Source organism: Camelus ferus, chromosome 36 (genome assembly GCF_009834535.1).
Source record: "Camelus ferus isolate YT-003-E chromosome 36, BCGSAC_Cfer_1.0, whole genome shotgun sequence".
Taxonomy (NCBI): domain Eukaryota; kingdom Metazoa; phylum Chordata; class Mammalia; order Artiodactyla; family Camelidae; genus Camelus; species Camelus ferus.
The window spans coordinates 11632333-11654250 of NC_045731.1; the positions used below are offsets into that span (position 1 = coordinate 11632333).

At 51.8% G+C, this 21918-nt stretch overlaps 1 protein-coding gene across 4 annotated transcripts in view; it reads right to left on the reverse strand.

Annotated features, from left to right (window-relative positions):
• Positions 1-21078, reverse strand: part of NCK2 (NCK adaptor protein 2) — a 70913-nt gene extending 49835 nt beyond the window's left edge. For 3 of the 4 annotated variants that reach the window (XM_032474341.1, XM_032474339.1, XM_032474338.1), the window contains exon 1: positions 20229-20457. The gene's annotated coding sequence lies outside the window, so the exon portion shown is untranslated. Of the gene's footprint in view, positions 1-20228; positions 20458-20922 lie in introns of those variants that run through there. The other variant, XM_032474340.1, reaches the window with a different exon arrangement.
• Positions 21079-21918: the final 840 nt, after the last annotated feature.

Sequence of the window (21918 nt, forward strand, 5' to 3'; positions counted from 1 at the left end):
CCCCAAACTCTGCACCACCACCTCCCACCACCCCTAGCACCTCTCCTCCTCTGGTGACTCCTGAGCTGTATCCTTTGCAATAAACCAGAGAGAGTGACATGCTTTCCTGATTCTGAGTCATTACGGCAAATTAGTATACCTAATGGGGGGGGGTTATGGGAACCCCCAATTCACAGCCAGTCGGTCCCAAGTACAGGCATCTGAAGTGACAGGCAGTCTTGTGGGACAGAGCCTTTCACCTATGAGACCTACACCAACTCCCACGAGCTGGTGTCGAATTCAACTGAGTTACAGGACACAGAATCAGAGACCAGTCCAACCCGTGAGTCTCTGGCCACACGTGGCAACTGAGCACTCAAGATGCAGCCTGTCCGGCTGTGTCCTGCTCTGAGGACATGCCGCACCCAGAGACGCCACAAAAAGAAAAAGGACAAAAGTTTAAAAATCCCATCTCCTACTAGCCATTTTTTAAGCCGAAATGATATTGGGCTAAATAAATACGTTACTAAAATTAATTTCATCTCTTTCTGCTTTCTTAATCAGATTACCAGAAAATTTAAAGTTCCATATTCAGCTCACACGTGTGGCTTCTATAGTGCTTTCGTTTCTAGAAATTCAGGGACTGAAACCCTTTCCGTCTCCACTTTTTACACGTGGAAAGAAAGCAGCCCTCCGGACGGGAGGGTGTGAGTAACGAGGAGAAAGAATGCGCAGTGGTCCGGCCGGGAACCACTGGGGTTTGGGAGTGCCAGTCTGCCCCCAAGCACCCTTCAGCGACCAGCATCCCTGCCCCCATCTCAGAAAAGGCACTCAGCTGGTGCCAGAGGAGTGATGGAGAAAGGGCTCCCCGCCTCACCCCCCACTCCTCCCTGCACACCGGTGGGCAGACCTTTCTGGACAAGGGCCAGACATCTCGGGCTTTGCAAGCAATGCTTTCTGCTGCGATGACTCAACGTTGCCCTGTATCCAGGAGACAACCACAGGCCAGATGTCAGTGGACGAGCCTGGCCATGTCCTAATAAAACTCCCCACAAGAACAAGCTGGGAGCAGAGTCGGCCCTCAGGCCAGAGTCTGCCAACCCTGCTCTACACTGTTAACAACAAGGCAACAGCCCCCAAATGGAGTCACTTATGGTAAGTCCCATGTCACCAAACAGACTGAATTACAGCTCTGCTCTCCCAGAAATGGAATTTGAACCCACTCGATCAGGAAGCAGCACCAGTGAAGGACTCTGCCTGGTGGGCCCTGCCGTCCCTACAGGAAAGTGACCTTGTAACAGCCCGCCCGCTTTGTCCAATGTAACCTCCTGGGCCAGCTCCCTCTGGCGATTCAAGTCCTCGCTCTGCCCAGCTCCTCGGAGGGCCCCTCTGTCTGCTGGGGGTCTCTGCCCAATTCATGCATCACTGAGTAAAGCCAGCAAGACCTTAACATCCCCTCCGCTGAATTTTGTTTTTTAACACCACCAGGAAGAGAAAAATACACTCCCAAACACGTGAGTCTCTCATCAGTGCCCCCAAATACCAACTTACAAAGGTATCTTCCACAAAACACTAACAAGGGTTTTCCTGAAACCAGGCTGAGCTGGGGAAGTGAAATTCTGCCAGGGGACTTGCTGCCAGGCGTGCCCACTCTCACCGGACATCACGAGAGGGCCACTCGGGTACCCTCACGAGAGGTACTAAGTTTACAGCAAATTGCACTGGGTCACCAGGGATGCTGCACGGGACAAAGACAAAATTAAAACGTACACCAGGGGACTGGACGGTGGGCTACAGTCTTCCCGGGCAGTGTGGGCCCTGCTTCTGCAGAGGGGGGTCCGCACAGGGCCCCGTGTGTGTCCTGACCCAGCAGACTTCATGCACAGGTGCCTCCCACAGGGGCGGGAGTGGGGAGCAGCTGTCCTGGAGGTGCCAGGGCCTGAGACCAACGTCATTTTTCTCTTGACTCCCAGCTGTGACCCACACTCTACGTGCAGCAGGAAAAGGGACCAAGAAGGCGCCGCTGGGTGATTACATTAAGTTGAAAACTTTCAAAAATAATGACTCATAAATCTAAGTGAGACTTAATGAAAGATGGAAACAGCTTGCAGGGAACCCCACACGCCCACCAGGTGGAGGGGAGGCCAGGGCAGGAGGTGTGGGGACTGACCAAGGTGGCCAAGCAGCACACCTGAGAACCCCCGCCCCCTGGCTTCTCTGCACGGACCACCCTGGGGGCTGCTGGTGGATAAACCCCTAGCGCACATGGCACTGGCAAAAAAGAGCATCAGAACCCGGAGGAGAAGGAGAAACAAAGTCAAGCCGCCATCCCTTCCTTCGGCACCGGCACCTCCACTGGCAGGCACCCCCAGCGCCCGCATCCCTGAGCCCCGGCCTGTCCCTCCCCCACCCCCTTGGTGCCCCTTTCTCCTTTCACGTTCGTTGGAGATCTTTCTGGAGGGCAGACTATGATGGGGTCTCTGCTGTCTTGAGCCAGTGTGTTGGGAGGAAGGTCATAGGAACCCGGCACAGAAGCAGGGCCACAACTTCAGGGAGTCCGCTCGGCAGGGAGTGTGGTCAGCTGAAGGGGGCGCAGGGAGAACGGCCAGGTCTGGACACAGTGACAAACTGCCACCAACAGCAGCTTAAAACCACGCAGGTATGTGTATCATTTCTGAGTCTGCACGGCTCACCCAAGGTCTTCATTAGTTACCAGACAACACTCAGCTCAAACACACAGGCCCCGTCGCCTCCTTGGGGCGTGGCAAACACGCTAACAGCATTTGCAACTCTTTCTAAAAACGACCATCGAGATCCAATTACCTTTTAAACAACAGTCGCCCCATGACCTGTGTCTCACCTGGCCTGAGACCACACAGGATAATCAGCTCCAACACCACCTTTACGCCCCAAACCAGGCTCCAACGCACAGACAAAAGCCACGTTCGCCCTCCGAGGGGCAAGTATGGGAGGGCTGAGGACACTCCTGAGGCTGTCACAGAGTCCCTTAAAGAAGGGCCACTAGCTGGGAGGTCGGCTCCAAGCGTGGGCACAGGGCCCAGCCTTGGGACAATGGGAGGAGCTCTGACAGCCACGAGCACTGGCCCTGGTCCTGCCATCAGGGCCCCTAGACCACATCGACGCCAACTGCTTGTACGGACGGGCCCTTCCACTCTTCTAAGTGTGGTTCGGGTGAAACCAATGCTGAACTGTTGCTGAGAATCCTCGGGGCCCTTTAGAAGGGCGTCATGTATCACAGATGCTACCTGAAGAGCCACGAAGACGTCCACACCATTTAACCCCACAGCCCCTCGCTGAGGAACTTACGTTACGGAAACGACCCCGTAGAAGAAAAGAGCTATCAGAGGTGCACGCGGCCACCTCACCTACCGGAGCAGGATCTTAAATGACCAAGTCAGCGGGCGACTCATGGCCCTGAGAGAGCTGTCACTCTACGGCATGTCCTCCGGCAGCAAGAGAACACCGCAGAGATCGCCAGTGAGGTGGGGAACGCTCACGTTAAGAAGAACGTGAAAATGCACAAATGGTGACACACACAGGACAAGGACTAATTGCAAACGTGAAAAGTTTCTCTTTGGGGACCTGTAAGATTACAGGAGGCGGCTTCCTTTTTAGATACAATCTGTAAGAGTTAGGAGGCTGCCTTTATCATTAAAGGAAACTCCACCAAAAAAAAAAAAGAAAGAAAGAAAGAGCGGTGCCGGAAGAGGTAAGTCTCAGGAAGCCAGGTCTCGGGTAGGTGTGTGTTCAGTCTGCACTTTCAGATCCTTTTACCTGGCCGTGCTGACAGCCCCACCTGGTAAGCCCAGAGCAAGTGAGTAGGGTCACCCTGTTACCGCGGGGGGGACGCCCGAAGGCAGCTGTGCTGACACCTTGAAGCCCGGCAGGTGCGGCCCAACGGGGATGCCGTCCTGGCCTCGCCCCAGCGCGAGTCGGTCAGGGATGTGGACGCCCGCCTCCCTCCCTCTCTCCTGCCCAGCAAGGATGCACAGCCGCCACCAAGGGTCACTGCACTTGTGTGCAAATGTAACACGCCCGCGTGTAAATGCTTCAGGGAGGCTGCATGGCTGCGTTCGGATAAATTCCGTGTTTAAGCGGGGATGAGGCAGCCTGAGGGGGCTGAGGTCCAAATGCAGTGAAGTCCAAATCAGGCGGCACAGGCGAAACGTGAAGTAAACGTCAGCGATCACCGCGGCCGTGGTAACACCCGGGGAAGGCCCCTTACCTGCAGGGACGGTCCAGCAGGCGGGACCTGCAGCTCCGGGCACCGATTCTTCTTCCCAATCATTTCTTACTTTATAACATACTTCTGTTACCTCTGGGGTCAAAACCTCTGGGGATCACTTTGCTGTACACCGACAACCAAAAAGTCAAACTCCATCATGCAAGAGATTTTTTAAAAGTCACTGACATTTCCCTGATACTGGAAGTTATTATAACCCCCAAGTACCAAATCCACAACCCGACCCAGTCACTGCCATATTAACTCACCACAAATCCCAGGACACTATTCACATTAGTTTTTTTAAGACAATAAACTGAGAGATATATTTCCCACTATGACCACTTAAATAATTAAATGTACAGAACCAGTGATTAAGCTTTTTATCTAGTTTGAATGAGGTTATTTTTAGATTTTTCTTACAGTCAATGGATTTTACTTTCTGTCATCACTGCAGGACTGGAAAGAGTTCTGTTTGGCAGCAAAATCACTTTCCTGCAACGCCTGCGTGGATGGCGTCTGGCCCGAGGCCTGGGTCCCAGCAGCTCTGACTTCAGACAAGACAGCACCCGGGCCCCGCCGGGCCCACCCCGGTGCCGCACACCCCTCCCAGCGGCCTGGTGATGCCCAGGGGTGCCTTCTCAGGATGCTTTCATATGGTTCTCATCGCATGCAATTGTACTAACGCACAATTATTAAAGTATTATTTAAAAGACGAATTTGAGATACAGTAACATGTCCTTCTGTGTTAGTTATTGGTGAACAGGAGGCAGCAGGTCTACACAGCCACCGTAATTCCAGAGGAAGAGGAAAGTCACCCAAATACTAACCCACCTGCAGCCACCGCCACGCGCCCCGGAAGCCCGGGCAGTTCTCTGATGACCGCGGACAAGCCGTGCTGCCTACGCTGGCAACGGGAGGAAACGCTTGATTTCAGCTAAAAGCTAGTGAAGATAAAAGTGTAAGTTTTCACCCCGAGGTCACGGCCCCCGGGAAGTCCACCCTCTTCTGGCAGGGCCCCTGGGTTAAGCACCGACTGTGGGGAACCGCTCAGAACGTCACAGGATGTCATGACCTGGGTCCATCAGACTCAACAAATCCCTGGATTCCAGACTCGGGCAGGGTCACCGGAGGGACCGGTCAGGGCAGAGGCTGTTTGCTGCTGTACCAGGAAGGCCTGCGGATGTGAGGGAGGGGCGGCTGACGCGGGAGCCCAGGACTGGACCAGCCGCCCTGGCCCAGGGCTCTGCCGCCTCCTGGCTCCCCATTTCCCCGCGAGGCCTCTTCCACCATGAGGGCTGGAAGGAGGTTACGAGACCTCCTCGTTCACCTGCTCTCAAACGTGGAGCCATGCTTCCGGCAGACTTGCTATGAAGAAAAGGCGAGACTAGCCAGCTCCCAGAAACACTGTCCTTAAACGATTTCCAGCAAAGCGGGAGTCCTCACTTTCACGCCGTCATCCTTCCACACACAGACACCGAAACTTGCAGAGACAACCTCAGTCCAAACAAACATTCAGAACAAAGGTTTTTAAAAACTTACCAGAAACCCGCAGGTCAAAATAGAAACCATAGCTCATTCTTTAACACGGGGGCTTGGATTTAAAGAAAATAATGTTCAAAAAAGCCACTGCAGAGGTTTATATTCAGTCAATTTTAATAAACAAAACGCACCAATGCAAGTTACACGCATGTGGATGAGCCTGGATGAATCTCTCTAATCTACGGAACTCTGGGTAAGCGGTGTCCCCACAGGGCGCCATCCACCCCCCACCCTCAAATCACACCATCTTTGGGGGGTGGGGTATAAACAAGGAAGTGAAACAGGCTACTGGCTTAAACCCTGACCCTTTCTGTTCCCCAGAGAAAGGCCAGCCACTCTTCCCCTCTGTCTAGAGACAGACTTTCTGGAACCTTCCATGAGCCACCAGAGAAGAGGCCCACCCGAGCCCCTCCCCCAGTCAGCTCCTGAGCCCGCTCCCATGCAGCCCAGCCCTGCTGGCTGGCAGGCACACCCGGAGCTGCGTCACGGCACCTGGGCAGGCGGTGGGGGCCGTATCTGCGGACGGAGCGCATCTTCCCTGAGCGGAGATCCATGCAGCAGGCCCCCATCATCGGCCAGCCCTTCCTCCAGCCAGAGGACAATTTCAGCACCCCCCTCCCCGGGGTCTGCCATCTCAAAGCACAGAGCATCCGGTGTGCAAGGAAACCAGGAAGACCCGCTGGTGGTTTTATTTGCCCAAATTGGACAAAGTCCAAGGACACGCTCACCATCACACATGCACACTCACTTGCCCTCACACTCACACATGTGATGAAACCATCTCAGACACACCTGGCTTTGAGGACCTCCCTACCCTGGCCAAGAATGACCCTCAGGGCAGCGCTCCCGTCTGTGACTCCACTGTCTCCCTCTCCTGGGGGCACCAGGCTTCCTTGCAAAGACTGCAGGACAGACAGAGGAGAGACCAGGTCACTCCATGGCGGACACACGGGGACAGCCCGACACACGGAACCTCAGCCGAGACGGTGAGGGCAACATGACAAGTCACGTTGCTGTCATGCACTCCGACAGGATGCGATGAGAACGGCACTTTCCCTCCTGGTTCTTCTCCCTAAAACCTGGAGCCCAGCCCACCTATGAGCAAAACCAGACAGATCCCAACTGAGCAACGGTCCACAAAACACCGGATCCGTGCTCCTGAAAGCTAAAAAAGTCACCAGAGCAGGGAAAGTCTGCACAACCATCACGACCAGGAGGCGTCTGGGGAAGATTCAGTGTCCTGGTGGGGTCCCAGGGACAGGAAAGGACGTCAGGTAAAAACTAAGCACATCCAAATAAAGTATGGGCTTCCATTAACAACCAAGTACCCGTACTGGTCCACCAGCTGTGACCACGTCCCAGTGGATCGCGAGATGCTAACAGTGGAAACCGAGTGCTGGGTTTGGGAATTCTCTGTACTTGCTCTGGAATTTTTCTATAAATCTAAGACTATTCTAAAATTAAAGGCTTATTTAAAAACACATATATACTATACATACTATACATAAAAACATCTATGCAAAGTGTAACATGAATGCCTTTCAACAATTACAAGCCGTGCTTTGGGAAAGTTAGTAAAAAGCTGTACTCAACTGAAGGAGACAAACACTGCGGATTAGCGTCACACAACAGAATAAGGATATTAGGGGGCTGAACAGTACAATTTTTGCTTTTCTTCAAAGAACACATTACGTGTACTTACACGCATGAAATAATAACTATACTCCATGAGTCTGTAAACAAAAAAAAAATCTTGCTTCCTTGAATGAGACCCAAAACAAACTTATTTCACATGCATTACATTCTCTCTGATTTAAGGACACTGAGAGCCAGGAATCAATGTATTCCAATCAATCTTTCAAACTGCAACACAAAACTCGTATCTCAAATTAAAGCCTTCTTATTCTCAAATTAAGTTCATCTGAACACAAAGCATTAATTACAGTGTGTCCCACATTAATTACAGTATGTCACAAAAACTATTGTACACAAATCCACATCATCAGAAGTTTAAGGAACTGTAAACTGGTTCAGTGTGCAACAGAGGACAAGTCACTAATTATGATTTTAATTGTTTTGAACGCTAGCATTCAATTACTTCCGGATGCTAAACAGAAACACTGAAACTGGTCCATCTGCCAGCTTTCGGTCAAAATGGCACAATGGCTTGGCTACAAGATTCAGCAGAGGTCAACATCCTGTAACACTGCATTTGAAAAATACAAAAAAATAACATCCATAATGGAGGAAAGAAACAGTTTACATTCCAAAGGAAACAAACTAAACACTTTGAATCAGACTCTCAGTTAGATTTAAAATAAATAAATAAATAAATAAATAAATAAATAAATAAATAAATAAATAAACCTGCAAAACATCTGAACAGGACTGCTTTACAATATTCGTTACTAATCTGAGCAAAGCAGTAGTTTGACTAAATAAATCTTTTCTAGATTAAAATGGAATGGCATAAGGCATCGATGCCGTTTTCAATAAAAAATAGGAAATTAGAAGTATCAGTGGGCTTCCTGATGCCAGCATCCCATTAAAAGCACCAACAAGTACTTTTACTATTTTTTAAGATCTAAAGTTCTTATGCAAATAAACCATGTGTAAACAGAGTTTATATGATCTGAGGATTGTGGACCAGCTGACCCCAAAAGCACGTGTTCATCCTAAGCAAACCAACACCCAGCCTCCTGCGGGTCCAGGAAGACAGCGCTGTCCTGGGAAGGGAGAAGTTGGGGCTGGTGGAGGACAGGGTGCTGGCCCCAGAGGCTGACCCTCAGGACTGCCTGACACTGACGGATTCCTGAGGATCTTGAAGAAAATACTCTCTCCTCCTGGAAAATTTGAAATGAATCCTGGCCTTGGACTTTCCATGAGTCTTCCCTGCACCCCCCAGGACCCTGCACAGAGGCAGTGGACACTCAGCTTGTACTCTTGAGATGAAAGTTGATCACAAACCTGTAACATCACCCCACACCAATTTACAAGCTCCCGGAGAGCAGCTCTCTGTCTGGTCCGCCTTTGTGTTCCCTGAGTCCCAGGCCTCTCCCGGGGCCGGCTCTCAAAAGTATTAATTGTGTAACAACTTAGGTACAGCGAAGTGGGACAGTGGCCCAATCTGCAGGTCAGATCAGGATGAAGAAGGCAGCTTCTGCTCTGTCCCCACACACACACACTCTTTCGGTCCTCCAGCTGGGTTCACAAAAGGGGGAAAGCTACAGAAATCTACCAGGCAGGCAGCTGGGTCCACCCCGCTTGGAAGACAATGCTCTGACAAGGAAGTGCCCGGCTCCAATTTCTAACCAGGGAATGCAGGGTGATCAAAGGTGTTTAAGAACATTATCCCTGCTTCACAGAAGATAAGACAGAGGTGGAGAAATTAAAATAATAGCATTTGCAGCAACATGGATGGGCCTAGAGATCGTCATTCTAAGTGAAGTCAGAAAGAGAAAGAAAAATGCCAAATGATATCGCTTATATGTGGAATTTAAAAAAAAAAAAAAGGACACAAACGAACTTACCTACAAAACAGAACAGACTTACATAGAGAACAAACTTACAGTTACCAGGGGGGAAAAGGGTGGGGAGGGACAAGCTGGGAATTCGAAAATTGCACCTCAGGGGGAGTGATGGAAATGTTAGCTGTCTTGACTGGTGGTGGTTTCATGGCTGTACACATCTATCAAAATTCATCAAATTGTACATTTGAAATATGTGTTGTTTACTGTACAGGAACCATACTACAGTAAAGGTGTTAAATAAATAAGCAAATAAATAAATGAGGTTATTGTTAAAAAAAAAAAACACTCCTAAACGTCCAAATTAAAAAAAAAAAAAGACAGACAGAAAGAAAGGCATGTGCAGCTTGGGCCAAAGGAGCAGCAGGTGGAAGGAGCAGGTGCACTTCCACTGCTCACAGGGAACCAAGTGTCTGGAGTTCACGTTAGACCAGCCACCAATGAAGTTAGAAGGATGTCATTCTCATCCAGCCCCTATTACAATGAAAAGCCAAGAGGCTACCACACTAAGGCAAACATCTTATTCCGAGGGAGGAGAGGACTTCAATAATGGAAATACAAAGCCCGAGGTCTGCAGCTCCAGGTCTGGGGCAAGTCACACACGGGAGCCCTGTGACCTTCCCCGGGCGCTGGGGCTCCACCAGTGCGTAAGCATCAAATGATACAGCGCCCCACAAAGCACAGTGGGACACACAGACTGCGGAGCAGCCCGAAACTGCAGCAGGCGCGAGTCTGCCCACAGACCTCCTGCTGGCTCGTCAGAGGTCCGTCTCTGTCCACATGAGGATGGGAGGTTAAAGGGAGCAAAGACCGACCGAGCGTAGGCTGAACCATCTCCGCCAAGAAAAGGGCAGAAATGAACAGAGTGCTGATTCTGTGTTTAACCTGATAACATAACAGGAAGAGTGGAGATAAAAAGCAACCCAGGAAAAAGAGCAACACAACAGGAAATGATTCACAGAAAGCAGATCGGGACAGAGCCAGGGGAGCCTCCAACGGACAGCCCTCTGAATTTCGAGGCCTCTCTGCGCAAGCTGGAGCCTGCTCCCCCAAGAAACTCAAGCGCGGACGGGCCCTCGCACCCTCGGCCAGCTCTGCCTCTCACCCAGACGCCGCGAGTCACAGACCAACCGCCAAGCTATCCTCTCCCCTTTCCTTTTCCCTGGAGAAGGTCTCATTTGCGATATTTTTGTTCCCTCTCTGCTGGAGAGTTTATTTTAGAACTATTCAAAGGAGGAAATACAACGTTTGCCAGCTAACAGATGTGACCAGCTCACACGATTAGCAGGCTGAATGCAGGATCTCATCAACTTTAGTAAAAACAACAAAAAGAATTTTTTTTTCCTACAGACAATCACCAATGGTGAGGAGTCTGAGCTAAGTCACCAGATGGCTTTGATTACAACAAACTCTGAAAATCAATTACTTATTAAAAGCCATTGATAAGGAACCGCATTACTTCCTCGTCAGTGGACGTTCTAAGGGAAATGTCACTGTCACAGTTCAGCCGGTTATCAAGCTGCTTCCCACAAAAATCAGCACTTCTATTTCCAGGGTCCAACAGGCAGAAGTAGAAAACATAAAAACACAATGAAAACAGCACTTCACCACCACCAACATCACTGATTAGCCCCAGGGCAAAACCACTCCCCGCTGAGAACCACTGGTCTACATACAGGCGTGGAGGGTCAAGCCTCAAGGTTTTTTAGGTTTTTTTGGGGGGAGGGTTGGGTAAATATTAACATTTTAAAAAGCATTTTTGTAGGTGCAGAAATGAATTGCTTTGAGCTCTTAATCCAAACCTAACAGCTAGGAAAATCCAAGAATGAACGGGATTTTGTAGTACAGAGTCTGTTGAAAACATTTTTTCCTTCAACTGTAACAACCCTCTTGGACCAAGACCTTAAGGAAAAGGAGATCTCCTTCCTGCGGAAGGTGGGGCTGAGCACACCAGGTGCGAGGCGCTGTCAAGCTTCCGCGGCAGCAATTCAACACCGGAGCTCTAATCGACGCTCCATCATCAGAACTTCAGTTCCACCTGGGATCCTTCAAGTGAAAATGACAGCAGACGGCAGAGGGTGCTGTCCCTTCCCCCACTTTTGAGGATAATCACAGTTTCTTTGTAGATCTACTGAGCCACATGAAGCGAAGGAGACTAAGAAGGGGCCTGAAGCAGCACCGACGTCTTAACAGAGGGAGGAGGACGCGTACGTCCAAGCTGGGCCGGTCCGAAGACGGCGGCAACTGACCAGGTGAAGGAAAACCACCGGAGGGCAGGGAGTGACGGCACATGACTTAGGGTACACGGTCAGGCTGGGCAAATCACACACAAATGTGAAACACAGCGGGGAGAGCCAAAAGAAAGGAAGAAAAAAATCTGCTTTTATAGCCGTCTCGCCAGATTCTGCTCCTAAATATGTTCCTTTTAAAAAGGTGGTTTGATGAAAAATCACTATTCACATATATCAAATGTCCTGAAACTGGTTCTAAGTAACCCCCTGAATCCCTTGTTTTTCTTGGTCTCTTCAAAATACTCAAGCGGCTTGTAGTTTTTAATGTCCTGTCCCCAAGCTGGTTCCCGTCACTCAGAGTGACAAGGGAGCTGTTTATCATCCATCCAGACCTCTCCCACCACCCCCACCCTCCGACGCACACAGACTTGAAAACAGGGAGACAAGCTTTTAAAGTGATTGTCCCTAAAATGAAGACAGCTGGAAAAAGAGAAAAAGACAGAACCGCTCTTCTCTTCGGTGGCCAGGCTCACAAGTGACATAATTAAAATACCCGTTGACTTGCCGACATCCTTAAATACTCAGCCAAAACTCACAGGACATGAAACTGAGGCACGTGGTTTAAGGCAGATCAATGAGGGCACTGGCGGCCCCGCCCAGTGAGATGGCCGCTGGCGCCTTTCTAAGCATCTCACGACCCTGCCTGTCCCCCAGCGTGCCTCCCCAGCCGGCTGCCCCCACCACAGCTGGGAGAATTATTAAGCTTGTTTAAGTAAATAAATCTTTGCTGCCACTCCTCCTGGAACATGCTGCCTGCAGGGCTGGCCGCAGGAGAAGGAGTCGGACTGGAAATCTAAGCCTGGGAATTCCGAGAGCCTGCCCAAGTGAGAACCCACTGGGGACCCCCGCGTTCCCGAGCCTGGGAACACCCAGAAGTTTCTCCGACAGCACCAGACTCTTGGTTACATGTCAGCTCCATCCGCCCCGAGGCAGGAGGCTGCTGGTGCTCTGAGGGCCCCAGAGGGTGAGTTGGGATGGTCTGGCACTACAAACCTCCCCTAGGACTTTCCCACCTTGGAACAGCAGTCTTCCAAAGCTACTGGATCACAGGAGAACTCAACAAAACAGCAAATGCAGGGGGGAGGGTAGAGCTCAGTGAGAGAGCACAAGCTTAGCATGCACAAGGTCCTAGGTTCAATCCCCAGTACCTCCTCGAAAAATAAGTAAACCTAATTACCTTCCCCTTGCCCAAATTAAAAAAAAAGAAAAGAAAAGAAAAGCAAATGCAGACCTGCAGACCTGACACTCCGGGTTGGGTCCAGCCACCGGAGTCTGAAGGAGCCTCCCAGGGATGCCCAGCCCAGAGCTTCGAGGGCGTGCCCATCTGGGGCCCACCAGCCGGCCGAGGCACTCAGGGGGACGGCTGGGGAGAGGTGCAGCAGGGCGGGAGGCGCTCGCTGACGCTCCTCTGTGACCACCCGCAGGACCCCGGGAGCAGCTGGTGGCTATTCACCGTGTCCTTCCAAAGTCCAGGCCTCCTGCACAACTGGGCTGATAAGACGTTCCCAGAATGAACGCTATCGGGGCTCCACCCCCCAGCAATGACTTTCCATTATGTTTCTCCACTCCCACACCATAATAAAGGTTTACAGCTGTTCATGTATTTTCAGATACAACTTAATGAAGAGACAGTGGCCCAGCTGAGCGGATATACGGCTCAGAAGTCAGACAGTCTGCGGTAGAATTCTGGATCCAAGCTTTACAAGATGCGGAACTTCGGGTGACCCCACCTGCCCTGTCTCCACAACTTGTCTAGAGAAGGAGACATAGAAAGTAACCACACTTAGTTTCTGAGAGGGTTCAATGAGCTTGTCTGGGGCGTACAGTGGTTAGCACTGTCAATACAACACGGGGGGTGTGCGTGCATGTGTGCGTGCATGTGTTAGGGGAGGCACTAATGATCACTAAAGAAATGATTTTCACTTCCTTACTTAGGACTTAAGTATGTAATATATCGTAAATGTGTGGACTACTAATACCAAAAAAAAAGTCATTTCGCGTTTGGTAAGTTAACGTCTAGAATTCAAAACACATTTTAAAACGTTTGTAAAATGGACAGGTATTTTGATTACAGGTAGCCAAATCTGGTTTTAGTTCTGTAAAGCTGAGCACATGAAATGTCACATTAGTCCTCATAACCACAGAGATTACTCCCTTCCCACTAAATAATAATCATTACCATTATTACTCCAGGTTGCTTCCACTACATCTTGTTAGGCTATCTCAAGTTAGGGAAACACTGACCAAACGAAGCTGAAATCATGAAAGGTGTACAGACCTGTACCTGATAATACGGGTCCTCTGAACTCCCAAATGTAGAGGGAAGGGGGAGCCACAGGTGCAGTCTAAGACATCGTACAAGAAACGTGAATGATCTCATCGCCAGTGCTTTGGGCTGGACACCTGCAGGGCTCCTGGGTGAAAGAATACATCGTGGAAGTTGTCTTGTTTCTTCTTGCATCTCTCCCGTGGCCACTAGAACATCTGAAACTCCACCTGTGGCTCAGGCTGGCAGGAAACAGCCCAGGTGAAACACACAAGGTGTCTGCGCTCAGCCTCCCCTTCCCTAAGCATCAGGCACAGGTCTGGGTGCAACGCTGCAGTCGTGTGGTGATGCTGTCATTACAAGGTCGCACTGACTCAGTCCCAGCACATAGTCTTCAAAAATAAACTGAGGATAAACTCTAGTGCCTTATTATCACAACCAGCACACTGTCACTCAGTGTGTGGCCACAGGTGACTGTGGTGACTCAGGATAGAGGCACGGGGACCTGTTCTGAGACTGGTGAAGCAGTGAGGAGCCCAGGGGTGCCGCTCCCGCCGGCCACACTGAGGACTTGGGACGCTGATCAGAAGGCAGGGGAGAGCCACAGGTGGGACCTCGGCCTGAATCCTAGGGCACAGTGGGTGGGGCTGGTGGGCGGGGCGGGAAAGGTATCCAGCCAGTCCCAGTGAGAGAGGAATGAGGCCAGCAGGGCTCAGGTGTAAGAGAGCTTTCAGAAGTAAAATCCGTGAGATGTGGGACCTGGAAGGTGAGGGAGAACTCCAGGGTGACCCAGTGCGTCGATGATGGAACATTAACTGAGAGGGCAGGCATGGTCGGGGGTGGGTTGAGAAGCTGGATGTTTCCTTGAATGACCCTGAGTCACCAACAAACATATTTGCAGCTGGAGAGCCACAGTCACCCAGGTGATCACCTGGCACGGCTCAGACTGGCCCAGCACAGACACGGTGATCAGAGTGGACGTCATCGACCCAGCCCGCACCAGCCGAGGGGAGCCACGTGACGGGGTGGAGGCCTAGGTCTCAGCAGCAGCCCCAGGGGATGCTCCCGGCCCCCAGCTCCCTGGCCTCACCCGCCCCTCTGCCCCTCTGTCCACGGCCAGGAAGCACTCTCATTCCCATACAAAATCCAACACCTTCCATAGATCTGATATTTTATCATGATCCTGATCCAAGAAACACGCTGCAGCTGAGCCAACTGCCGGCAGCACCCTGCTCCCTCCTCGTCCAGCTTCCACGACCAACACTGAGCTGTCCTCCCCGCTACTGTCCCCTCCTACCCCAAACACCAGGCTCCAGATCAGTGTGAAGCAACAGGGCTTCCCAAACCCATCAGCCCAGTTTTAAACAGTTACTTTCACACTGTGATGAACTGAATGGCCCCCAGGATTCACAGGCGGAAGCCCTGACCCCAACCTGGCTGCAGACAGAGCCTCCGAGATGATTAAAGTTCAGTGAGGTCATAGGAGCGGGGCCCTAAACCAAAAGGACTGATGTCCCGACAAGGAGGGGGACGGACACCAGGACTCTCCACCTGTGGCAGAGAAAGGGCAGGTGAGGGCACAGCGGGAGGGCGGCCGGCTAAGCCAGGAAGAGACTCACGAAGAACCGAATCTGATACGTGGAATCTAAAAAAAAATGACACAAATGAACTTATTTACAAAACAGAAACAGACTCACAAACAAGAAAACAAAAAACTTGTGGTTGCCAAAGGAGAAAGGGGGAGAGGGATAAATCAGGAGTTTGGCATTTGCAGATACAAAAATATACATAAAATAGATAAACAACAAGGTCCCACTGTACAGCACAGGGAACTATATTCAATTCCTTGTAATAGCCTGTAATGAAAAAGAATATGAAAAGGAACATGTAAGTGTGTACCACTGAATCACTGTGCTGTACGCCAGAAGTTAACACAACACTGTAAACTGACTTCAATTAAAAAAAACAGAACCAAAATCTGCCAGCACCCCGATCTTCCCTTTCCAGCCCCCAGAACTGTGAGAAACAAGCTTCCTTCTCACCCCCTCTGCAGCCCCTGTTCGGGCACTAGGCAGATGCGCACCCTGTAACCAGGCACACGTGTTCTTTAACCAGCGGAGAACGTCTAGGCTAATGTGGCTTGGACACTGAAGACGCTCATCCATCAGCTCATCCATCGACCCGCTGTCACCTGCAGCGGGCAGGGGTTCCCACAAGGTCCGCCGCACTTCATCAGGACCCGCTAGCAGATCCGCGGCCTCCAGGAGGCCCCCACGCCCAGCACCTCTGGGGGCTATGTCCTGCCCACTGAGCACAGCCAGCGGCCCTGTCACCCTCCACTGCCCCTGGGCTCCAGACTCCTCCCACCAACATAAGGGCCAGGGCCCATCTCACCCCATTATTTCAAATATTAAATATGGTGGGAGATGGGAGAGCAACTGGTAAACTACGAGCTGCCATTCAAGCACTAGGACCTACTCTTCTCTGACTTTGGCATTTCACATCGTCATCAACCGCCTAGCAGCCAAAACACCCCACTTTCCGGAACAGTCTCCAAAGGGGAAACTGAGCACACTTGAAGTTTCTTTTCTGAAAAACATTAAAAATACAAATGGTAGAAAGAGAAGAAGGCCGGCACTAAGTGACCGGCTGACCAGGCCAGGACACAAATGCTCTGTCCAGAGTTTCCAATTCGAGGGAGACCTGGACAACCTACTGAAAAGTGTAACATTTAGTCAACCCACCGGGGGGACATGTATGCAGTTGGGCTTGTTTTTCGTTTTGCTGGGGTTTTTTGGTTTGTTTCTGTGTTTGTTTCCAGGTTTCCCTTCAGGACTATAAACGATTCATTTGACAGAGAATTTACTAAATAAGGCCACCAAACCAAATTCTCCCGTTGTGTGGAAACAAAACCTGCGACCATGTCACAGGGGTTCAGAGCACGAGGATTCTGGGGATCTCTTCTGACACATAGCTCAGGGGGGACCCAGAGGCTCAGAACTCCACACTCACGTGTTCAAGCAGCGTTTGCTGGGCATCCGTGTGTACAAGGAACCAACACCCAGAAACCACGGGGCCAACTGTGACGTGTGTGTGTGTGTGTGTGTGTGCTGGGGAGAGGGTCTACCTCGCAAATGTTGACTATACCCTCAGAAATAGACAGACTGTAGGATCCATTCAGCGGGAAAGGCAAGAAAGGAAAAACCAGTCCAGTTTTTAAAACTGTGCTACTAAAAGGGCTGTAAGAAATAAGAAACTATTTTTACTTCAGCTGCATACTTTTGAAACCATTAAAAGGCCGCCTTGACCTCCTTCTGAGTTGCCTTAACTCAAGCATTTAACACAATATACGTGGTATCATTCTTAGTTCAGGCCCTTTGAAAACATGCCATGAAGAGTTTCCATCACTCATCTCAGGGAGCAGAAGCAATCTGGGAGGGCACTTGCAACTCATCCGGTTGGGAGAACGAATTTCGTAAGCCTCGGGGCTGAGCTGTGGGGAGTTTCCAGTTCCTTAGCGAAAGAAGTTCGCTTACCAGATTTCCAAACATGGTCCCCTGCCCTCCCCTGCAGTTCCAGCCAGCAATCTTCAGCTCAGTGGGAGAACCACGTCCACAGCCCTCTCCCCTAGCACATGCAGCAGGCCACGCTGGACTGCGACAAGCGTGTGTATCCCAGAGACACAGGTGTAACACAGCCTCACGCAGCCAGGGCCAACAATGCTCATACAAGTGATGGAGTGAAAAGCTTCAGATCATGCTGGGCAACCAAGATGTCTTTAAGGGTATTTTAAAAGGTTATCCAGTTTCTGTACATGCAAGAAAGATTTCTGGTGTATTTCACATGGATGCTAATGCATTTCTCAAATCCTGTGCACATAAGATCTGCTGTTTGTTGGGAAAAGCTCAATAATCTCCCACTGCAAACAACGGAGGTGGGGAACATGGCAGCTTCAAAGAGGTCAAGGATGGAGTGAATTTAAGCACAAGGAATGCAATAAAGAAAAACTCAGAGCCTGACAAATGAGCACAGCTACTTGAAATGCACCTTAAGAAAGTCTCAACTTAATAATTCCAAAGGGAACTCTAATCTGAAAAGACACATGCACCCCAATGTTCACAGCAGCACTATTTACAGTCACCAAGATGGGGTAACAACCTAAGTGTCCATCAATAGATGACTGGATAAAGAAGGTGTGGTATATTTATACAATGGAATACTACTCAGCCATAAAAAAGAATGAAATAATGCCATTTGCAGCAACATGGATGGACCTGGAGACCATCATTCTAAGTGAAGTAAGCCAGACAGAGAAAGAAGAATAAATACCATATGATGTCACTCATGTGGAATGTTAAAAAAAAAAAGACACAAATGAACTTATTTACAAAACAGAAATGGACTCACAGACATAGAGAACAAACTTACAGTTACCAAGGGAGAAAGGGGTGGGATGGGATAAATTGTGAGTTTGAGATTTGCAAATATTAACTACCATTTATAAAACAGATAAACAAGTTTCTACTGTATAGCACAGGAAACTATATTTAATATCTTGTGAACTATAATGAAAAAGAATATGAAAATAAGTATATGTATGTGTATGTATGACTGAAACTTGATGCTGAAGACCAGAAACTGATGATGCAACATTGTAAACTGACAATACTTCAATTTAAAAAGAGAAAGTCCCAGCTCAAGTGGGAAGAGAAGGTCATAGGTCAGTCTATTCGCAAGGCAACCTGCGACCCAGTCTCATCCTGTGTTCCGGGATCAGTCCTGCTGAGTGCTTAGGTACCAGCTGAGACGCTTGGAGCCCAGGTGCGGCCTCCAGGTCACCAGCTCACCCAAGATTAAAGTTCCCCATTTCAGCTTAACTTGCTGCAGCCAAACCACTAAGATCTGGCCACTTTCTTCAATCAAAACTACATCTAACCAACCTGGAGGAGGGGGAGATCAAAGGAGGATTTTCCGTCGTGGTCGCTGCTTCAGAAACATGGTTAACACCCACGTGTGGGGAAACCCCTGTTCCAAACACCTAAAAACTGACATCTACAGCCCAGCCTCCTGGTTAAGCGCATTTCATCTCCACATGTCCAGGGACCGCCCCCCTCTTTACACACTTCTGATTCCTGTTATTAATTTACCCGTTTATCTGGGAACACTGGGTAAGTGAATTAAGGGCGTGTTCAGAAGCAAAGTTTACATCTGCTTCAATAAGTTACCACAGTTCAGGTTATTTCACTGTCAGCCGTTTTAAGCCTTGAAAAGCTCTGTTGCTGACGACACCAAATGCTAGGGGATGAAACACACCCCGAATGACTCTCATTCCTACCAGAATCCCTTTGGCGAAGAGGAGGAAGGAGCCAGACTGGGCCGGACCGGGCAGGGCCTCCCCAACCTGTGGGTCCCGCCAGCCACGCCCCCGGCCTCTCAGGGTTCAGCTGCTTTTTGGGTGAAGGGAAGGAGTGGGCCTGCGCACAGTTCCAGGCTCCTCGGGCCCAGCGCTGCGGCCTGCTCGTCCCATTGTACAGACGCAAACTTGGCCAGGTTCAGCCTTAAACCTGTTGTCAAAATAAACAAAGCCAAATGCAGGGGACTACTGCCAACCCGACCTGTCCTGGATGACACAGGCGGCGCGCGCCCGCTCGCGCTGCAGGCTCCCAAGCTGTTGCAATGCCGAGTCCGGTGGCCCCCGCGCCCGCAGCCCCTGCAGGGCGGTCTCTACAGATGAAACCGTTTTGCAGTCACACCCCCCACACACAACCCCGGCTGACTGCGCTCCCGAAGGAGTTCCGTCTAGTCCTGCAAAGTCACACACCGAATTCTTCCGGAACCGCTGGGTGGTTCGATCGCCCTGAACGAGCCGAGGGCAGTGCGATCGTGAGAAACTTTGTTTCCGGGGCCGCGAATCGCGGTCAGGACGCGGAGCCCGGGCCCGGCACAAAGCGACCCCGCCGAGGCGAGCCCTCCTGGGCGCGGAGAGACAGCAGCTCCGCGCGGGGTCTCGCCTACAGTCCCGATGGACAGAAGTTCTGCGGGCCGCGCTCGCCTCCGGGTCCTGCGCGGGGCCGGCGATCCGCGCGGTCCTTCCCGGGGGCGCGCCCGGCCCCCGCCCCGCGCCCCCGCACCGAGTCCCCCGTCCCGGGGTCCCCGCGCAGGCTGACCGCGCCCGCCAGGCCCCGGGGAGGGGGCGAGCCTGGAGGTGCCGGCGGCCGTGGGGCCAGGCCGCGCGGGGACCCGGCCCCCGGTTCCCGGCCCCGGCGCGCCCCGCCAGCCCCGCCGGCCCCGCCGCGCTGCAACTCCGCCGAGCCGCCCAAGTTGGCGGCCCCCGCCCGCTCCGGCCCCCGGCCTGCCGCCCCCGCCCCGGCCCGGCTTACCTCGCGCGCCGCCCGCCGAGGCCGGGGCAGCGGCGCGGGTCCCGGGCGGCGGCCGCTCTGCGCCCGCCCAGGCGCCGCTCTTTGTCTGCGCCGCTCGCTCCTCCCGCCGCTCGGCGGACGCTGCCGGCCCGGGCGGACCCCGCGGGCCCGGCCGACCCCCGCCGCCGAGCCCCCGCGCCCGCCCGCCCGCCCGCTCGCTCGGCTCCGGCCTGCCGCTCCCGCCGCGGCGCCCCCTCCCTGGCAGCGCCCGCCGCGCGCCCTTCCTCCTCCTCTTCCTCGTCCTCCTCGTCCGCTCCGCCCCGTGACGCCGCCGGGGCCGCCCAGGCCCGCGCGCCCGCCGCCCGGGACCCACCTGGGCGCGCACGGCGGACGGGCTCGGGCGGCGCCGGGACCCTCTCGAGGCTCGCGGCTCGGGGCTCGGCCGGGGGCGCCGCCCGGCCCGGGAAGACCCCGCACAGCGCCGGGCCGGGCGCCGAGGGGAGGCGAGGCCCCGCTCCTCCCCACCCTGCGCGCCCGGGGAGCGACCAGGAGACCGGGAGAGGCGAGAGGGGCAGCCACTTGGGCCTCGGAGGGCGGGCGGGGGTCTTCCATCCTCTTTTTGTTTGATTCTCTTATCGCGACCGCCCCCCTCCCGGAAGCATTCCCACGGCACCCTTGGCGAGCAGGCCTGCGGGCCATCAGAAAAGTGACTTACAGAAAAATGTCACTTCCTCTCCGTAATTGCTTCTGGGCCTTTTTATTTATTTGCCTCGTATCTATTTACTTTCCCAACCAGACACTTTTTTACTCCCTCGTTATCGTCGGAAGCACTACTAAAAAGCAAGAGAGGGAATCTAGTCTGTGCCTGGCCTCGCCTCTGGTCCAGCTCAAGCCCGCCCGCCCAGCAGTCCTATAAAGAGCTGCAGGAACGAGGGCCCCAGAAGTTGTCACTGGTTATGGGACTGGTCCGGTCACCTGGCCACACGCTTCCCTGTAAACAGACTTGGAAGATTAAAACCCAAGAGGAGGGGGAAAGCGGCAAAGTGCCTTAAACAGGCACATGCATTCAAACGCCTGTCCCCCAATCTCCTTCCCAGATGGCTTCCCAAAAGGAAATCCTGCTATTCAAATGATTCCGATTTCCTGGTGGAATAACCCGGATCTGTGTTAATGAGATTCTTTCTTAGGCTCCTGGCTTCTCGTTATATTAAGGCAATGACAACTTACCCAAGGTGACCAGGTGTATCTCTGACTAGCTGATCCCCTGCCCTGTTCCCAAACAGAAGTACCCAAGGAGGGTGCCTGGAACCAGTATAACAATGAAGTCACAGCTGAGCGTTTGACTACCTGCTTCTTCAGCTGTGGAACAAGTGTTTCTTAACCTATCTGAAATCTATCCAATGGGGAGATAATAGGTACCCAGCTCCTCTATAAAGCTCTGGTGTACTTTCTGGCCGTGGGGGACATGCAATGGTTGTGATCGCTAGCTGGAAAGGGACACAGTGCCCTGAGCCTGGATGGGTCCAAGAGCAGGGAGTCCGAGAGCCTCCTGCCGTATGACCTTGAGAAAGACACTCTCTCAGTTCATCATTTGGTGAAAACTCTGTCTTACTAATAAGGGAAGCAGAATTATAGTAAATGGTCTGGCCTAATTTTAAATTAGTTTACTCAAAATAGGTGTAACAACATTGACCCAGTTTTTTAACTACTT